The 12,375-nt window shown below is 38.3% G+C and overlaps 1 protein-coding gene and 1 long non-coding RNA gene across 4 annotated transcripts in view; one reads left to right on the forward strand and one right to left on the reverse strand.

The window, feature by feature from the left end:
- LOC135698994 (uncharacterized) overlaps positions 1–1,882 on the forward strand; it is a 35,746-nt gene extending 33,864 nt beyond the window's left edge. The window contains exon 3 of the long non-coding RNA XR_010517507.1: positions 1,780–1,882. This is a non-coding gene — a long non-coding RNA (uncharacterized LOC135698994). The remainder of the gene's footprint in view (positions 1–1,779) is intronic.
- The window catches only part of LOC135698993 (uncharacterized), a 580,872-nt gene that overhangs the window by 93,355 nt on the left and 475,142 nt on the right, over positions 1–12,375 (reverse strand). The window lies entirely within an intron of this gene.

Consider the following 12,375-nt stretch of genomic DNA (forward strand, 5'->3'; position numbering starts at 1 on the left):
ATCCGGAATTTTAGACTCGATTATCCGGAGTACTTTTTTTTTGCGTTTTTTTAGTTGTTATGCAGACATTTGAAATAATTTAGTATTATTATATACAATATGATTACAGGTAGGACTCGATTATCCGGATACTCGATTATCTGGAGACTCAATTATTCGGGGTTCGATTATCTGGAATTTTAAACTCGATTATCCGGAGTATTTTTTTTTTTGCGTTTTTTTTTTAGTTTTTATGAAGAAATTTGAAATAATTTAGTATTATAATATACAAAATGATTATTTTAACAATATTGGATGTAGCTAAGAGGAGGGGCAGATTTGATTTTTTTTTGTGATTCGATTATCCGGAGGATTTGATTATCCGGAGTGAAAAAAAATCGATACTCCGGATAATCGAGTCCGACATGTAATTTTATGTCCTATGGCAATGTTGTTCGAGAATGATTTGTAGGGAAATAAATTAACTTTCATAAAAAAAAATTAAAAAAAAATTAAATCTTATTTTCTACACTGAAAAAATAGGTATTTAAAACTTAAAATTGAACTTTCTCAAAAACTCAATTTCAAATAATCGTAAACTTTTTCTACAGATAGTCATATAATTTATCTACAACTCGTTAATACCTCTCAAGATGGGCACTTTTAAAGGAAAAAAAAATTCAACAAAAACTTTTTCGTGTCCGCACTGAATAAAATCTATGAATCCCACCGAATCCCACCGGTTCCCTTAGATTTTTTCGCAAATTTTCTCACACACACGTCTCTTACCATATGTGCTTGCCTCTCAGTATGTTCAAACTTTCTCATAAACAAAACCAGTTTCAATGTCACGAAATTTACCTAGAAAATATATATTATTTCCAGTTTAAGATGTAGGTACGAACACATGCCTGTCTGTAGGTATACATTTTTTGCTATATATGTGAAGATGTATATACGACCCTATTCAATGTAACGAAAAAAACAGTGACAGTGAGAAAGTTATTTTCTGTAACGTTTAATAACAATTATTCTCATGGACGCCTTAAGTGTTTTTAAATGCAGTGTTGGTATTTCGAATCCCAAGTGCGACCGAAATAAACTACGTTACTTAACACCAGCATTAATTAAAAAATTGCAATCTATGGGATACCCTCATCAACTGTATGTACAGATGCGCATTTGTGAGTCATGCCGTGCATTGGTGCAGCACAATAGATATACATAAAAAAAAACCGCGCTCGGATCTGTACGATCCACAACCATCGACAAGTGGCCACCAACCTGATGATATACCAGGTAAAAATACTCGGATTGATAATTTAAATTTAAACCTGTTTTATTTGTAGGCTAAAAATACTTGTTTACACCTTGTTCAGTATGTGTTCATGTTTAACTTTTCATGTCTTACAGCAGTACCGTCAATTCCATCATTAGAATCAATTGCATCAGCAAACCAGTTACAGAGCCCATATAATGTGGATATATTCAATAGCATCGTTCAAACATTGAATGTATCACCAATTTCATTAAGGAACATGAGGACCATGGGTTACAGTGAAACAAAATCAGCAAACATCACACAAGCAGCACGACAGATTTTTTTTAATATAAATCGAACAGACATCAGTGAAGCAAAATAGGCGATTAGGCCGAAGTAGTTCTCTATCCAATTAAAAACAATAACCGCGTAAAATGAACTACACACTTGGAAATAACTACTTTACACGAGACGTTATCCATATTTGAGTTAAATCATAGAACGTAAACAAACATTTCATGTAAAATTAAGTGTAAAAGCTTTCAGTTTGGCTAAAAACCCACTTACATCATCAGATCCATACAAACGACCGCGAAACTCGGACCTGAATGGGTCAAATACAAGTGACAATCCAACACCCGCTAAAATTGCTCAGCAGAACTGGGGTACTCGTAAACCTCCAGTCAAGAATAGTTCGGTTAAAAACCGTATTGATGCGTTTCGATCAGAACACTCAGAACCTCCTAGAGGTAAAGAGGGTAAGATCAACCCATCCTACAGCGATGTTGCGAAGTATGTGAAGCTGGGTGTGCTCCCAAAAGGATACCCGAATATGGAGGTTACAACAGCTCAATTAATTACTACGCAAAAAGCAATTTTAGCTAAAGTAGCAGGACAACGAAAAGCACCATTGAAACCAAAATTTGGCGATTGCGTTTTCAAATCGGGCTATTTACTCATAGTCTGTAAAAATAACGAAACTGCAGGCTGGCTAAAAAGCATTATTTCTACAGTAACTCCCTGGTCAGGGGCAGAGCTGTTAGCAGTGGATGAAAAGAAAAAACCCGCGTCCTGAAATACTCATTGGCTTCTTCCTTTGGAGTTCAGAGGACAAAAATGAAGAAATTCTGACTCTCCTAGAAAGTCAAAACGATGGGTTGGCTGTTGATGCATGGAGGATACTGCAGCGAAACGTAAAAAACCAACATGTAGAACTAGTTTTCACTGTCGAAGGAGGATCCTTGAACTCCATCGAAAACAGTAAATTCATCCTTGATTTCAAGTTTGGAAATGCCAACATAATCCCAGGACCAAGTAGTGTCGAGAGCAAAAAACAAACCGTAATGCTCCTGGCCACACTACAAATACAGTCGGTGACAAAAAAAGAAAAGAATACACCACAAAAACAAGGATCGAAGCCAGGATACAAAATTACTAGGATCCAAGCAGAAAAGAATCCAAATAAGGGGAACCGCAAAACCAATGTTGGGAAGAACTAAATCCTCATGCGAGCGGCGAACAACAACAATTAAATCAAATTTGTTCAAGTGAACCTTCCCCGTGCAAAGGGAGCAACTGCTGTACTTTGTAAAAGTTTCATAGAGAGAAAACTGGACATTGCCCTTATTCAGAAGCCATGGACAAATAAAAGTAGTATATTAGGAGTTCCTACAAAATATTGTAAGTTAATTTACGATGAAGGTAAATTAGCTCCAAGAGCTGCAATTTTAGTAAATGGAAGAGTAAATTTATTTCCTATTATAGAATTTATGGAGGTTCCAACAACTCACGGGAAAACGGAAGTATATATTGCTTCAGCATACTTTCCAGGAGACTTGGGAGATGTACCTCCACCAGAAGTAGCGGCGTTTGTTTCATACTGCAAGAAACAAAATAAGGCATTTATAATTGGCTGTGATGCAAATGCTCATCACACAATATGGGTCGGCACAGTCATCAATACCAGAGGTAAGTACCTTTTAGATTATATTTCTAACAATTATACAGATATATGTAACAGAGGATAGGCTCCAACATTAATGCAATTGGACAAGAAGTTCTTGATTTGACTTTGTGTAGTCCAATAATCTCAGACAATATCAAAAATTGGCATGTGTCAGACGAAATATTTTTGTCTGATCACAAGCAAATATTATTTGAATATGAGGCTGGTCAACAGCTCACACAAACTTTAAGAGATCTAAAGAAAACAGACTGGGAGCTATATAATTCAGAGCTAGTGGCAGGAAGAGACACGATAGCAATTAGCTTAAACACTTGTGAAGAACTTGAGAATAGTTCTAAACAACTTTCAAATTTGATCCAACATGCCTTTTATGAGAGTTGCATCGAAAAAGAACGCTCTACAAACAGGGATGTACCTTGGTGGAAGAACAGGCTACAGAAACTTCGTAAAAAAGCCCGGAAGCTTTTCAATAGGGCTAAGCGAACACAACAGTAGGAACAATATAAGGAATCCCTCACCGCCTATAATAAGGAACTACAGAGATCAAAGAGGATACACTGGAGGCATACACGTGAGAACATTTAAAATACTCCAGCAACTGCTAGGTTGCAGAAAAAACTCGCTTGAGATCATTTCAATGGTCTGGGCACTTTGAAAAAAGAGGATGGCTCTTTTACTACTTCTACAAATGAAACGTTAGAGTTGATGATGAGAACGCATTTTCCATGTTCTATTATTAATTCAAACAAAGACCAAAACGTGACGACAACAGCAATTGGTATCGATGAAACCAGGACGGATATTCATGAAATATTGAATGAAACGACTGAGTTAGACAGAACAAGAGCTGATGCTTGAACTTTGGCCAACAAAATCTTTACTGAAAGAAAAGTTGAATGGGCGATTGACTTCTTTGAATCTTTCAAGTCACCAGGTAGGGATGGAATTTTTCCTGTACTACTACAGAAGGCAAAAGCGGTTTTAATGCCTATTCTAACAAAGATATTTCAAACAAGCTTAATATTAAGCTATATAACGGCAGTGTGGCGACAAGTGTGGGTTATTTTTATCCCTAAGGCTAATAAAAAGGATAAAACTTCACCAAAATCCTTCAAGCCAATAAGCTTATCGTCTATTTTGCTAAAAAATAATGGAAAAAAAAAAAATAGATGAACACAAAAAGTCAGTGTTCACTCGGCTGTCGACAAAAGCAGGCCACTCTCGATGTGTGCTACGCGATCGTCTGTTTTCTCGGCAGCAACCAGGCATACCAAAAGTACCGCCTCATGACAGTATTCCAACGGCTGTCGCTTTCTTTTCCCTACGACAGCCTTGAGATTGAGCTATAAGCGACAGCCCACAGTGAGGCTGTTATACGACATGCAACGTTGCCGTCTTGTGCAGTACACGACAGCTCGTTCTCAGTCATGTATTTTGTTCGTTCGGCTATGACAGCCTCGGATGGTCATTCGTAACGTTCCTCGTACATACAACAAGCAGTCCGTCGAACTGCCGATTCGTTGCTGCTGTCTTTGAAATTTTGTTTGTGTGTCGTAAGACTGCTACTACACTACCAGTGTGGCGCCGGAGCTCGTTCGGTGTTGCTATCACGTTCGTGCTGCCCATTGCAAAATTTTCATCCGATATTTTTTTAAAAACGCGCGGTCTTCGGGGAAAAATATAAGCCTACCCGACACCAACCTGACTTCTACCAAACCCCAACCCGATGTTGGCTCGACATTGACCCGACATAAACGCAAAATTGACCCGAAATCGACCCGACATTTGGCCGACGTCGACCATAAATTGACCTTACATTGATCCGACATTGGGCCGGCATATCTGTTCGGGATCATTCTTCTGGGTTTCTTCCATACTCCACTGCCGTATATCAATTGTATATAATGTCTCGTGACAGCCTTTTCGTGACAGCCACTTGGGTAAGCTGAGGGATGTCGTCGATTTGTGAAGGCTGTTATGACGACAGAAACATTGAGAACCTGGTCATAAAGAATTGTATAAATACAGCCCATTCGGTTCACTACGTTCCAAGCACGATGATTTTAGCAAAGCGGGTATAGATGCGACTGTTCTAATACAGCTTTCATTCGTTCGTGCGTGCGCTGTTGCCAATACACTTCGAATTCAGATCTGAACGTACGGTAGCAAGCGGCAGTAAAGCACACAAAGCAACAGTCAATTCAGGTATAAACCAACTGTCGCGAGGAGGCTGTACTATTTGGAAGCCTGGCAGCAACCATTGTGTGGTCCTCCTCATTGTTCTTCATCAGCCGTTCTTTCGGTCGATGCGTCGTCGACTTTGGAAAGCAACCGTTTCGTGATGAGTGTGTGAGTGCTGACCACGTTTTGCGTCCATTGATGCAATGGACGCGCTCTGACCCTCGTTGGCGTACAACAATTTGCCATACAATGAAACCACTGGAAGCGGCTCCAGTTCTGATGGAGGAGGCTTTTTGGATAGCGGAAGATAAAGTGTTTATTGTGTTGTACCTTTTGACTATAGTTTTAAGATGTATTGTATAGTGACCAAGAATCCTCGGCTTTGTAAAGTTAATTCGGTTGAGCCTTATCAAATAAATTAATAAACAAAAAAAAAAGAACACAAAAAGTCATCATATTTAGTTACAAATCCTCTGAGCAAATATCAGTTTGCATACCAGGAAGGTAAGTCGTCAGTAACAGCACTCCATACGGTTGTTACAAAACTAGAAAGATCTTTTGAAGCAAAAGAAATTTCACTTGCTGCAATCCTTGACATTGAAGGTGCATTCGATAATTCATCTCACGATTCGATCAAAGCATTGTAAATTGGATAAATGAAATGCTATCAAAAAGAGAAATATCAGCAAACCTTGCAAGCTCACTCATCAGTGTAAGAGCAACCAAAGGATGCCCGCAAGGAGGCGTGTTATCACCTATATTGTGGTCTTTAATAGTTGATGATATTCTCAAAAATTTAACAGCACTAGGCTTCGAAATAATTGGCTTCGCAGATGATATAGTCATAATTTTACGTGGCAAACATGATGGTTTTATCGCTAACAGAATGCAAATTGATTTAAATTTTGTCTCATCGTGGTATGATAGGGAAGGATTAAACATAAATCCTTCTAAAACTACAATCGTGCCATTTACCCGAAGGAAGAAATTTTCATTAGATTGGCACCAGGGTTGAAAAAATCATGAAAAAATCACCAGCGTTCACTATGAAATGAATTTTTCATCCATAGTGAACTTTGATGAATTTTAGTGATTTTTTCAGCCCTGATTGGCACACTTTTGGAATTTTCTAATGCTGTCAAATATCTTGGAGTAATCCTAGATAGTAAACTTAATTGGAATATGCATCTAGAGCAGGCAATAAACAAAGTTCATCGGGCCAGAGCCCTTTTGTGGCTTATCGGCTGCATCTCTTAGAATGGAGCTAAAAGCGTGGGAATCTTCAAAAGTGGAGGAAAACTGGAAAAACACTTCCATTGCTAGGCAGTCGCAGCGATTTATTAATCCAAACATTTCTGTGACCCACAAAATCCTGGAACTTTCTAAGAAAGATCTTAGTATATATGCAGGTCTTATAACAGGCCATTGTCCGAGCCGTTATCACTTGAAGCTGATTGGAAAACTTCAAGATGATGTATGTCGCTTCTGTGGCATAGAAAAGGAAGACTCGGAACATTTGCTATGCCACTGTCCGGCAATTTTCAATAAAAGTCGTAAATTCTTCGACAAGGGGCTGATAGAACCCTTTGACATTTGGGGAACAACTCCTAGTACGGCAGTTCACTTTATTCGAAGTATGCTGCCGTGTTGGGATAATGCTTTTAGTCAAACGATGGCGATCACTCGTAATAATAGTGATATGGCATCTTGATATAGCTAAAGGGCGAACACGAAATTATTGCGACACCGAAAATGTCATGCCAATTTTCTTATAATGTTTAGAATTAAACCAAAATTTTAGGGTAGTTTTATACATATATTTACTTCAAAAATCAAAAGAAAAGTTAGGATGGAGCCTTGAGTGTAAAATTGAACGCATTGTCGCTTGATGTCCTCCATCAAAGTCTTTACAGTGTCATCCGGTACCAGTTTCTCAGTTTTTTTTTCCATTTTCTTAACATGTCCTTCTCGTCTTTGACTGTCTTTTTACTCTTCCGAAGTTCCCGCTTCATTATTGCCCAGTACTGCTCCACCGGGCGCAGCTCCGGACAGTTTGGCGGATTCATGTCCTTTGGAACAAAATGGACAGAATTGGCCTCATACCACTCCAGGACACTTTTAGAATAGCGGCATGATGCCAAATCTGGCCAAAATAGCGGAGCTTCGTTATGCTGCTGCAAGAACGGCAAAAGGCGCTTCTCGAGGCACTCAGATTTGTAGATCTCGTCATTTACTGTGCCCTTTGTCACGAAAGGCTCTTTCCTCAGTCCGCAAGAGCAGATGGCCTGCCAAATGAGATATTTGGAGGCGAACTTCGACATTTTCTTCTTCTTAAATTTGTCGTCCATATCGAACTTGCTCTTGCCGGTGAAAAACTCCAACCCCGGAATTTGCCTAAAATCGGCTTTTATATACGTTTCGTCGTCCATCACACAGCAGCCATATTTTGTCAGCGCCTTCTCGTAGAGCTTCCGTGCCCAAGTTTTAGCCGTCGATTGTTGCCGCTCATCGCGGTTTGGGAAGTTCTGTACCTTGTATGTATGTAGTCCAGCTCTCTTTTTTGCATTCTGGACGTAGCTCGGCGACATGCCGATCTTTTTAGCCAAATCACGGCTTGAGACGTTGGGATTTGCTTTAATCATCCGCTTCACCTTTCCCTTCGTCTTTTTGTTCTCCGGTCCCGGTTTTCTTCCAGCTCCTTTGCCGTGGTCCAACGTCAACCGCTCCTGGAACCGCTTCAACACTCTAGAGACGGTTGAATGGTGAATGTTCAACATTTTTCCCAACTGCCGGTGCGACAGGTCAGGATTGGCAACTTAACCGAAATGACGGACCTCCTAAGTACAAAAATGAGCAATACCTTGCAACTATTCACTGAGCTAAAGCCTAGATTTAGAGCCAAGCGAGGACTGTTCAATTTTGTAGGGATCGGAATTAAAGCTATCACTGGCAACCTTGATGAAAATGATTTAATTGAAATTTCAAAAAATATTCAAGATTTATCTATAAACAATAAAATTCTTATAAACGAAAATAATGAGCTGAGGAAAATCAATTTTCAATTTCAAGACAGAATAAACAAAATAATCAATCAATTATCAAGAGAACAAACACACATTAGTCAAAATTTGATACTAACTAGAAATAATAACGCAGGAAAAAACTTTACTGTTTTTAAGGAAATTTTTAAAATACATTTCAACCTAGATTATATAAAGGATCATTTAGAAGATATTTTCGACGCAATTGAATTAGCAATTCTGTCAAAAAATATTTTGTCACCCCAAGAATTAGATTTTGCAGCTAAGAAATTAGAAGAGAAGGGAGTTGTACTCACCAGTCTCGAAGAAACATATGATTATTTAGATTTATCAGCTTTTCATAATAATTCGAAGATCATTTTTGTTATTTTGATCCCTCTGATAGAGGATTCTGTTTATGAAAAATACTATCTAGAACCATTACCATTAGGGAATAAGATTCTAAAACTTCCGGAGACCCACGCCATGCGGAACGACAAGACTACTTTCATCATCATCAACAAATGCAAACGTATACAGAAATTATCTTTGTGCACCCGGGATAACGTACAAAATATTACCCAAGATGAATATCTAACAAACCTACTTCAAGGACATTCAGCATATTGCTCTTTTACAAATCGCAAGAACCCTACAGAAATTAAACTTATCACAGGAAATTTGCTAGTACTAAAGGAAGTCCAATCATTGGAAATTAAATCCACCTGTGGAATCACGAGCAGGAACCTAACGGGATCGTATCTCATTGAATTCCACAATTGTTCACTGAGCACAAACGGATCAAAATTTGAGAATGCCGAATTTTTCCAAGCCGAGCCTCCAATAATGTTACCTTTGGATGGTCTCATAATTGCAGAAAGTAATTTCGAACCACTATTGAGGGTGCAAGAAGTTGACATAATAAACAGACATGCGTTCGAGAATTTCACTAATCATCATGAAATTCGAACCATCACATCCCTAATCATGTCAACCATAAGCATCATGATAATCATCATTATCATGACATACGTAGCTAGGAAAAAAACTCAGCCGGAAGCTCAACAGTGTTGCTAGACAACAACCGTTAGATGCATCCACTATCCTTTACAAAAAAGCCGATGGTCATTCAACCTCAGAAATTGAATCGGGACGATTCGAACTTGAAGGAGGGACGAGTTAAGTACAGCACTTTTCTGAAATCATACCAGAACCCAATTACAAGCAATTCAACAAATCCGAGACACAGCAACGACACTATCGACAGGAACTTCAGTCGATATCAGCAATAATAAGACACAACAGCAACAACAACAACAACAACAACAACAACAACAACAACAACAACAACAACAACAACAACAACAGCAGAACTCCATCCCAATGCATAATCATATTTCTGCACACAGAGATTATTTTACTGGGGTCAGTAATTTTTACTGGGTTTTCAAACAGCTGAAAAAGTCAGTAAACTGAAAATAACGGTCACACGTAATGCAACGAACAATTTTAACATATTTTATTTTTATCATCAAATCAATGTAATAAGAACACAGTCTGTATAAATTTCAAGAAAAAATCACTTTTATACAATTTTTTACAATTTTTTTAAGTTTACTGACTTTTTCAGCTGTTCAAAAACCCAGTAAAAAATTACCGAACAGGGAGGCCGTGATTTTGTGTGTGTATATCAGCAATCCCATTCCTTTCCACGAGGCGACCATCCATCAGCGACAACGAGACGGTTAGCAGCAGACAAAACATAGATAGCATACCTATAAGTAATAATTCGCGCACTTAGCGTTTTTCATTAACCCTTTAGTATAATACCACATTTTAACTTTTTGCTTTAGAAGAATAAATCATTCTAGTTCAGACCTTCAGTCGAGTAAGTTCGTAGTTCTAATTTTATTTTTTTTAAACGCCCCCCGAAGGCCCGAACTAATAACTGGTTCATTAAATTTAACATAAAATAAACAAAATTATTTTCGAGTGTGTGCATCTTGTTATGATTATGAACTGCTTTTCAACTATTTCAAAGCAACATGTATGATACGACTAAATAATAACATCTGTTCGGTAAGCTCTGATTGTTTCTCATTTACTTTTATTTGAAATAATAGATTTTCCCTTTTTCTAGCCTTACCCATATGCCTATGATCGACTTTTTTAAATTTGTTACTTTTTAACGTTTTCACTTTATTCCGATGGTTCGGTACATGGACCTTAAATGGGATATGTATCTTTTTAAATCTCGTGATTTTAAACATCAAAATGCTTTTTAAGTTTTGACTTCGTATTTTTTGTACAAGGTATAAAAAACACACACACACACACACACACACACACACACACACACACACACACACACACACACACACACACACACACACACACACACACACACACACACACACACACACACACACACACACACACACACACACACACACACACACACACACACACACACACACACACACAAACGTACTTTTTAAAGTACAAAAATGCATATTTATTCAGTTTAGTATATGGCGAGCAATTTATAACCAAACTACATGTGGGAAATACGTAATCAGCAATGCGGTGATTTATTCTGGTGTACAGATAAATACAGACATATTTTTTGACACTCATACAGAATTTTGAAAAAAATCATCTGGCATCCCTGGAGATGATAGTAGCAAATACAGTATGCAAAAAAAGTTTATCCACCCCCAGTGAAAAATTAGATTTGTTCCAAAAAACCCACCATGCTTGACTGTAGGCTGCAAACACTCCTTTTTCAAACTTTCACCGGTTCGTCGCCATTTTTTTTTGTGATACCATTAGACCCAAATAGCATTACTTTCGTCTCGTCTGACCAGATCACCTTATTCATGAAATGTGGTCCTGGGCCCACTTCAATCTTTTTTTGATATTTTTTTCGGACAACCATGGCTTCTTAAGAGCTACTCTGCCCTTAAGACTTTTCTTATGAAGACGATTTGATGTCAGTTGAATGGAAAACTCGCTTTCAATCTGTTTCGCAATTTTCCGAGCTGATAGTCCCCAGTCCAGCTCCGCCTTCTTCACGATAGCTCTGTCAAATCGGCCAGTTGTGTTTGAAGAACGCCCCGATCGCTTAGCTGGTGAGATAGAACCACGCTTTTTGTACATCTGCACAATTCTAGCGACCGTATCTTTGTGAAGCTGGACAATACCAGTTTTGTGATGCACTATAGTCACCGACAAACCGACATGAATGACCATAGCAAAAACAATAAAATTTCTGACCAAAGCACACTAATGACATCTGGCTCCGGGATTGCGGGAAATATTTAGCTAAGCTATGAGTCCGCATGTAAAAGTTATGAATTCGTTCGTGTCTGATCTATTTTGGACAAATTATTTTTATCTAGATCAAAAAATCCTATGGTTTTGACAGTTTGGATCCCTGCACATTTAAATCGACCGTTTACGATTTTCGGGCATAAATCAGAATTAAGTGTCATGTCGGTTTGTCGGTGCTATAGTGCCGAGATGAGTGAAAAGAACGTACTTGAGTCAATTGAATTCAGTCGCTGAGTTATTGTAGTTGGCCGTGAAGATGGGAAGCTGACGCTTAACAGGTGTTTTTGACAGTTATGGCTACAGAGAAAGACAGAGAGAAAGGACTTGAAAGTTCTCTCGCGCTCTCTGTGCGCTGGTTGGAAAGGTAGTTCATTATGAATGGGAACGATCAGATTTATTTAATTATGCTCATATAATTTTAATATTTCAAAATTCTATCTCACCGTTTATCGGAGCAGAAAATCATGCTCTGCACACCAAATTTTGAATTCAAGTTCCAGCAAAATGAATTGCTGCAGTGTATCCAGCAAAAGCAAGTTTTGCTGTGAAACCAGTAATCAGTATTATTTAGCTGATTGTTCCAGTTAACAGAATTAAATGTAAACGCTCTGGATCAATTTGCTGGCCGTTCGGCA

Source organism: Ochlerotatus camptorhynchus, unplaced genomic scaffold (genome assembly GCF_037179485.1).
Source record: "Ochlerotatus camptorhynchus isolate MF236.1 unplaced genomic scaffold, CSIRO-AGI_Acam_v1.1 ptg000100l, whole genome shotgun sequence".
In the NCBI taxonomy this organism is placed as follows: domain Eukaryota; kingdom Metazoa; phylum Arthropoda; class Insecta; order Diptera; family Culicidae; genus Ochlerotatus; species Ochlerotatus camptorhynchus.